The sequence below is a fragment of the Condylura cristata genome, unplaced genomic scaffold, assembly GCF_000260355.1.
Source record: "Condylura cristata isolate star-nosed mole 26May11 unplaced genomic scaffold, ConCri1.0 scaffold00022, whole genome shotgun sequence".
In the NCBI taxonomy this organism is placed as follows: domain Eukaryota; kingdom Metazoa; phylum Chordata; class Mammalia; order Eulipotyphla; family Talpidae; genus Condylura; species Condylura cristata.
This window is the reverse complement of record NW_004567123.1, coordinates 20,639,823-20,647,618: the sequence shown is the minus strand read 5'-3', so window position 1 is coordinate 20,647,618 and position 7,796 is coordinate 20,639,823.

Here is a 7,796-nt window from a genome sequence, read left to right as displayed (position 1 = left end):
TTTTCTATTCGAATCCACTGGTCTGTATGTCTATTCTTATTCCAGTACCATGCAGTTTTGATTATTATGGCTTTGTAGTACAGCTTGAACCATTTTTTAAATTTAAATGCTTTTAAGAGGTGAAATCAGTGCCAGGTTGTTTCCCTTTAGTTGTCTTCAGAAAACAGGGGGACTGTTAAATACAAGAGGACTTGATTGTCTGGGGTGTTCACGCAACGAGCCATAAGTGGGGGTAGTGTCCCCCCCCGGAAGCACACTGGAGTCATGGTTATGCATTTAATATCTTGAACATTTAATTCTTTTTCTATGTTGGATTTTGGTAGAGTTGTTTTGTAAAAGAAAGAAAGAAAAAAACCAACTATTCCTTGATTGTGGTTCTCTTGTCAGAATTTCCTGCATGCTGGAACATCTCTGGGGTGATAGTCCAGTTTTTCTAATAACTTTGTTTCAGCACTGTGAGAGATTAAAATTTGAGTATGTAGCATATACGATACTAAATTGTGAATTAGTGGGACTTACACTGTAACAGCTTATCAGCATTTGAAGTTAATGGTACTTGATATCCAGGTAAGGAAAATTTGCTTCCCGATTTTAAGCGGGAAAGTCACTGGAATAACCATTCAGAAAAGAAGCACAATGACATGGCCTTTTAGATTTTCAGTATATAAAGAATTATGTATATTGAAATTACATTCAATTATGTAAATTGAAGCACCTGTGTGCCAATCCCCAAAACAACCCATAAAGTCTTCAGAAAGAAAAAAAAAAAAAAGTAACTCACAGAGTACAAATCCAGGACATTCCAGGTCTCTCTGAATTGATCTTTTCTATGACCTTTATGAAATCCATTCATTTTAAATTCAATAAATAGTGAATAGCTGCTTCACTTACAATAAAAATGAAAGTGTTACAGGGAAGACAAAAGTTCCTTTTTGATGTCTCCCCCATCTCAGTTCCCTCTGGAATCTCAGTTTGGGTGTATCTTCGCAGAACTGTGATACTCATTTAAAGTTGCAGAACTTCTGTGTGCATGGCAGGGTGAGAAGGAGGGATGGAGGACTGTGCCCCCAAGGGCAGCCCTCTGCCGCCCACTTGCACTGTATTTGCATCGCTCCCCTGTTTTCTGACAGCTGTAGCCTATAGTGCACAAGCACTATACTTCACTCGTTTGTCTAGGTTTCTAAATTAAATTTAGCATTGTGTTTTCTTGCACCCAAGTACAGGGGATTGGATTGGTCCCACCTCTTCACTCTTGTCACATGGCCCTCTGCAAGTTAATCTGCAAGGAACCCCTCTTGTTCATGGGATTTTCCCTTTCCCCTCTCCCCTCACTTATTTCTAAGCTCACTGAAACCCCATCTATATATATACTTGTTGATTGATCTATGTCCTTACATAGTTGAAATTTCTTGCAAATGCATAGTAGTTGCTGTTATGTGTTTATATAGTACTTTAATTCTTACTGAGGTACATATAACACAAAGAGAAGAGTGAAGTCCTGACTATATAGTTCATGAACTTTCAAAACCTAAACAAGCTCATGTATCAGCACTCAGATCAAGCAATAGAACATTAGCAGCCCCAGGAGATCTCCCAACCCTCCCTGCCACTGCCCCAAAGGTGACCACTACCTGATTTCTAAAGCCACAGATTGGTCTTGCTTGTTTTTGAACTTTATACAAACGGGATCACAGAGTGTGTGCTGTTTTGTGCCTTGACTTATTTCATTCAGTGTTTTGTTCCCGACACTCATCTCTATTGCCATGTGTAGATGTAGGTCACTTACTCTCAATGCTGTAGAATATTCCATTGCATGACTCCTCCACAATGAAACAGTTCTGCTGGGGGTAGACATGTGGTAATTTCCAGTGACCCAGCTATTTGGAACTCTTACAAATAGTGCAGATATGGGCCCTACCTGATGGCGCAGCAGGTTGGAGCGCTGCTCTGCAAAGCTAAGCCAAGTCATAGCTGCTTCAGGGTGAGTTCGATCCCTACCCTGGAGGTGATCCACATGGCATGGCAGACCTCTCCTGTCTTTCCCGCTGCTCCTCTCAGCAGTGTACTTTGTCAATCTGCCTGTCCTGCTCCCCACTCTGTCTCTGGTGAATCCTCTCACTGCCCCTGCACGCCTGGCCTGTACCCCACTTGTGTATGCATAAATAAATAAAATCTTTAAAAAAAACAAATAGTGCAGATATGAACAGTGGTATGTGTGTGTGCGTGCATGTATCTTTGGTTATACATATGCATGCATTTCTATTGTGTGTTTGTCTAGAAGTGGGGTTGCTGGGTAATCTCAGTTTAGTGCATACAGATAAGCTGGGTATGCATTTTCAATAACATAAATGTTATTGTTCTGTAAGTCATATTCATGTCGCAGCTCATCTGATGTTTCTCAGAGCTGTGCATGTATTCTGTGTACCTCTAGCTCCTTGCTCCAGGCAGCTCCAGAAACCTCATAGCTGCTTCCACCCCATATCACATGTCCTCTTCCTTGGCTAGGGGCATCTGAGTTCCCTTTCTGTCCATATCCACACACAGAGTGGCACACCCAATGCTCTAGCATGCTACTGCCAAGGCACCGTGCAGGCACACACTTCTTGTCTTCAACACCAGATACTAAATACTACCCCATTCCTCTCCAGATGGCCGTGAGGGACGCACAGTCTCAGCAGCATTGGTATCTCCTTTGTATGGTTTGCCAGTGTGTTGGTGGTCACAGTCACAGAACCATCCTTTTGTGGATGGACATTTAAGTGGTTTCCATTCTTAGCATTGTAAGTATGAGCTCTAAAGCTCATTTGGAGACATCTCCTGATTCTTATCTGTGAGTTCAACTTCTTTACCTACTCTTCTTCAATTCATCTTAAAGCCTAGTTCCCAAACACATCGTGATTTTCCCACCACTCTGCCTTTGCTCTGACTGTAGCCCTCTTCCTGAAATAGCCTTTGCTTTCTTTCTTCAGTAGTAGAGTGCACTTCCTTTAAGATCCTTCCTTCTTTGAGCCCTCCCTGGTGTCTCAACAGGTTAAAGCACAGCACTATGAAGTTCGATCCCTGACCAGGAAGATGACCCACATGGCCTGACAGACCTCTCCTGACCTGCCTTCTTCTCCCCTCAGCAGTGTATTTCAGTCCATCTGTCTGTTCTGCTCCTCACTCTGTCTCTAGTGAATCCTCTCACCGCCGCCCCCCCCCAGCATCTCTGGCCTGTACCCCAGTTCTGTATGTAAAAATAAATAAATCTTTAAAAAGAATCTTTCCTTCTGGAAGATCACCCTCTTGCTCCTACCTGGTCCCCTACAAGGGGACCAGGTCTTCCAGAGGAACTTTGATCCTCCTTTTCTTCTGGCATCTATCACTTTCCTGGACTTAGTTTTGCCACAGTTTGGCTTTCTCACTAGACTAGGGACATTCTGAGACATGGGCTCTGTCTGTGGGCTTCCCCTGGGTCATGAGGACCCTCAGAAGATGTCTCAGGAAAGGTCTGCTGGGCCTGAGGTAAATAGGACAGGCTACTCCTGATTTCACAGGCTTTTAGCCACAAGGATAAGATTGAAATGTATGCATGCACCATTCCTAGCGATGATCAATTGCAAATGAAAATCTCAGAGGCCAGTTGTATAGAAAGGGCTTGTAATCTATAAATAAAATTAGTAGAGGTATAAGAAATTTTCTTACAAAAGTGACATTTGACTTGAGATCTAAGGATACTTAGAAATAAATTAAACAAATGGAGAAGCAGTAGGTAGAAGCAGGGTAGAAAAATTATGTTAGGCAGAGGAAATAGAAAGTGCAAAGACACTGTTGCAAGAGGGGATGTAGCCTAGAAGGGGTGAAAGAGGTGTAAGGTGAAACTGAGTGGGTAGGTAAGCAGTGAGGTCATATTGGGGAGACTGGTGGGCAGAGCAAAGCAGGAGAGTGAACTCATTGACTCAATAAATAATTACCGGATGCCTGCCATTAGCCAGGAGCTTTGCTATAGCAGTGAGCAAGACAAACAAGGCTCTTGTTCCTGCAGAACTCACAGTCTGGGGGCAAAAATATAGTACCTATCGGCAGAGAAGGAATTGCCAACCTTTATAAGGAACTCACTGTGTACCAGGAACTCTGCCGACCACCTCTCAGGCACTGTCTCACTGGCTCCTCATCACTGCCCTATAAAGTAAAAGACTTATTTTATGAAAGAGGAACAGGCCGAGCAAGGTGGAGTAACTTCCCCAACTCTATGCAGTCTCAGGGACAACTGCTGTCCATTTTAGGAGGCCTTTTATGAGCATCTTGACTTAGTGCTGGTGTGTGGGAATACATTGGAATCATCTCCATGTAAGGCTACTTCATTCCATCAAAATTACAGCTACTTCATTCCATCAACAAGTCCATATACTCTACATATCCAAAATGGTGTCCTCAAGTGTCATTCACAGATGTATCGTAAAAGGCAGGGGACAACCTAATGGTCCCTAATTTTGGGGATTAATGAAGTAGATTATGATATATTGTTGAACAAATAAATACAGATTATAACATCATGTTGTCATAATGTCTAGGAATAAAAAGTAAAGCAGGTTTGGGGCTTGAGGGTCAGGGGAAACAACTGGGAAGAGACAACATTTCAGAGAAGACAATGGTGGAGTCTTGTGAGTCCTGAGGGGACAGCAATTACAGAAAAACACTGAGAAACGTGTTAAAAGAACAGCAAAGAAATGATGTGACTGGAATAGAATGAGGGGAAGACAGAAAGAACAGATCAAGAGTAGAAAAGGGAGCAATTATAGGCCAGGACTTTGGCTCCAAGCGAGACAGGAAGTAGTCAGAAGATTCTGAGCAGATTGAGGGCCTGATCAGATTTCCCTTTTAAAAAGGTCCTTCTGGCTAAACGGGAGGAAATTGAACATTTGGAGGGGAGCCCGGTGAGGAGGCTGGTGCAGTCCAGTTGTTCAGGAGAAAGGTGACAAGGCCACGGCCTGGGGCAGTGAGGTAGGGGCAGGGAGGCCTCCCCAACTGTGCAATGAGGAGATAGATGAGGCGGTCTCAGAGGACTTCTAATTCTGGCATTTGGTAGTTGGGCAAGTTACCTTAAACAACTAGATGTAGCAAAACCTGTTTTTCTTTTCTTACAACCTGTGGGTTTTCCTCTTGGATTCTGAGTCTGGACAGAGTCCAGTGATCTGAGGCTCGGAGCAAGGCCTTATACTCACCCCATCATGCCAGCCCCATTCCTGTCCCCACTTCCCGGGGACAGATGGGCGGGCAGCAGGAGGCAGCTGGAAGCCTTAGAGCTCCAGGGAGGGAATTGTCTGAGGGTTCACAACCTCTCTCTGCCTTCCAGATCTTGAGTTAAAAGCTCCAAATGTCACAGTCCCAAGAGGCAAGGGGTAGATATGGTTGGCCGGACGGGGCAGGACAAGACAATTCTGTATTCAGCTCACACATGGGGGTGGCAGCATGAGTGCTGAGAAGTCCAGCAGTGGGAGCAGAGAGCCATTAGAACCAAAGCTGAAAATGGGTGGTGCTTAGGTCACAACTGACCCACTGACCTATTTATTTGGCCTAAAAAGTGTTTGAGGAAAATTGAAGGCAACATTAAAAATTAAGAGATTTCAGAGGAAAATTCAGATTTCTGACTTTTCTTGGTTACAAAATCTGATCATGCTGACCACCCATTCCCATATGACAACACTCAGCAGTAACTGCGTAGCAGCTGTCCCCATTATTTATTTGTTTATTTAGTGTAGAATAACTGGGGTACAGGCCAGAGGTGTGGGAGTGAGAAGATTCATCAGAGACTGAGTGGGGAGCAGAGTCAGTGGAGTCATTGAAATACACTGCAAAGGGGAGCAGTGGGGGACATAGGAGAGGTCTGCTACTCCAGGGCTCAAACCCAGGCTGCAGCAGTGATAGTGCTGAGACTTAACCCCTAGGCCACCAGGGGGGCCATATTACTTTACTTTATTTTATTAATAGGTAATGCACTTACAAGATTCCAAAAACATAAAAATAGGCATACAATAAAATTGCCCATCCTTGTTCCCTTTCTGTCCCATGCCCCTCTCAGTAATCTCTTTTTAGCTTCTTATATAAACTTTCCACAGTTTCATCATGTATATACAAAGGAGTTAAACTGCAAATTATTATTGCCCCTTTTTACTGAGCTTTGGCCCACTCTTCTGTCCCTTGGGTTTTCCTTTGGCGACTCTCCTGCACTAGGAGTTGGAGCTTCATCGCCTCTAGAGCTGCCAGATGCCCTGCTGTTGTCAGGAGGTGATTCATTTAGCTAGTTCCTTATTGAGGGACATTAGGGTTGCTTCTGGTATTTGCCTGATTAAACAATCAATTTTCTTGTGCATGGTTTTTACAGGAGCTAAAGGAATATTACTAAAAACTGGTCCAAGGAGAAGGTGCATAGTTTGAGCTCTCAGCTAGTTGAGGAAGTGTGATGAAGACTATTCCTTAGAGTGATTAAGAATGGTTCCCGGCCCTCCCTGGCGGCGCAGCGGGTTAAAGCACTGCACTAAGAAGCTTAAGCCACTTCCACATGAGTTCGATCCCCACCTGCCCTAGAGGAGATCCACATGGCGCGGCAGACCTCTCCTGACCCGCCTGCTGCTCCCCTCAGCAGTGTACTTCGTGGACCTGCCTGTTCTGCTCCCCACTCTGTCTCTGGTGAATCCTCTCACCCTCCGCATCTTTGGCCTGTACCCCAGTTCTGTATGAATAAAAAAAAAAAAGAAAGAATGGTTCCCAAAAAGATCCAAGAGATGTGCACTGAAAGCCCTAGCATACAACATATGGCATATATAATTACCAAATATTTTCTACATATTAGTGATTATGTAAAAAAAAAATGAACTCATGAAATTCCCAGGCAATTCTAAAAGGGCAAATAATAAACTGCCAAAGTACTAATGTAAAGGAAAAGACTAAAGTGTCATGGTAGCATTAATTATGCTCACCAAACCCGAGAAAGAAAGCTCTTTAACCCCTCCCCCATTTTATTTTTTTTCCCTAAAGCCAAGAGAAATTGAATTACTTGCCCAAGATCATGGAGTAGGATGTTGAACTTACATCTCCTGCTCCAGAATCTCAGACATAAAGACTTGTCTTCTACTGCTGGCTTGAACAGGCAGACCTTGGAATGTGGAGAAGCTTGAGAGGTAGAGGCACAGCCTCCATTTGGTTGAAGCCCAAAAGTGGCAACCTAACTCTGTCAGGTTCCATGTAGCACCTGTGAGAAGGCAGAGGGGCAGACACATGTAGTCACTGGTCCCAGGCCCATAGTGGACCCAGGGTCAAGGGTCAGAGTTTCAGGGCTTGGTATACCCCCATGAATCTCCCTGCCTGGTATATAGAAAAAGAAAAAGCAGAGATACTGTCTCTGCCTAAATCATGTTGGGATTCAAAGTCCCTCCAACCTGACCCACAAAAAATCCCTCTAGTATATACATATGTCCCTGGATACAGATTGTCAGCTTTGAATCCAACCTGGAAAACTAACCCTAACTCTTCCTCCTGGTTTGGACCACAGCTGGTACTGCAACCTCTTGAAACTGCTGGAACCAAAATAGTCCCTGGACAGGAAAGGGATGATGGGCTGCAGGACTACAGATGGTTGCTCCCTCCTGACCAAGGGCAGCTGTCTCCCTTCATCTTCCCTGTCACTCTGAGGCAGGGTGGTTCTCCCAAAACCTCCAACCCCTCCCCAAGCCTCCAACCTCAGTTTCTCCCCTCTTTTTCTTCCCCTTCTCACTGAACTCTCAGAGACTGAGTGGGGAGCAGAGTCAGTGGAGTCA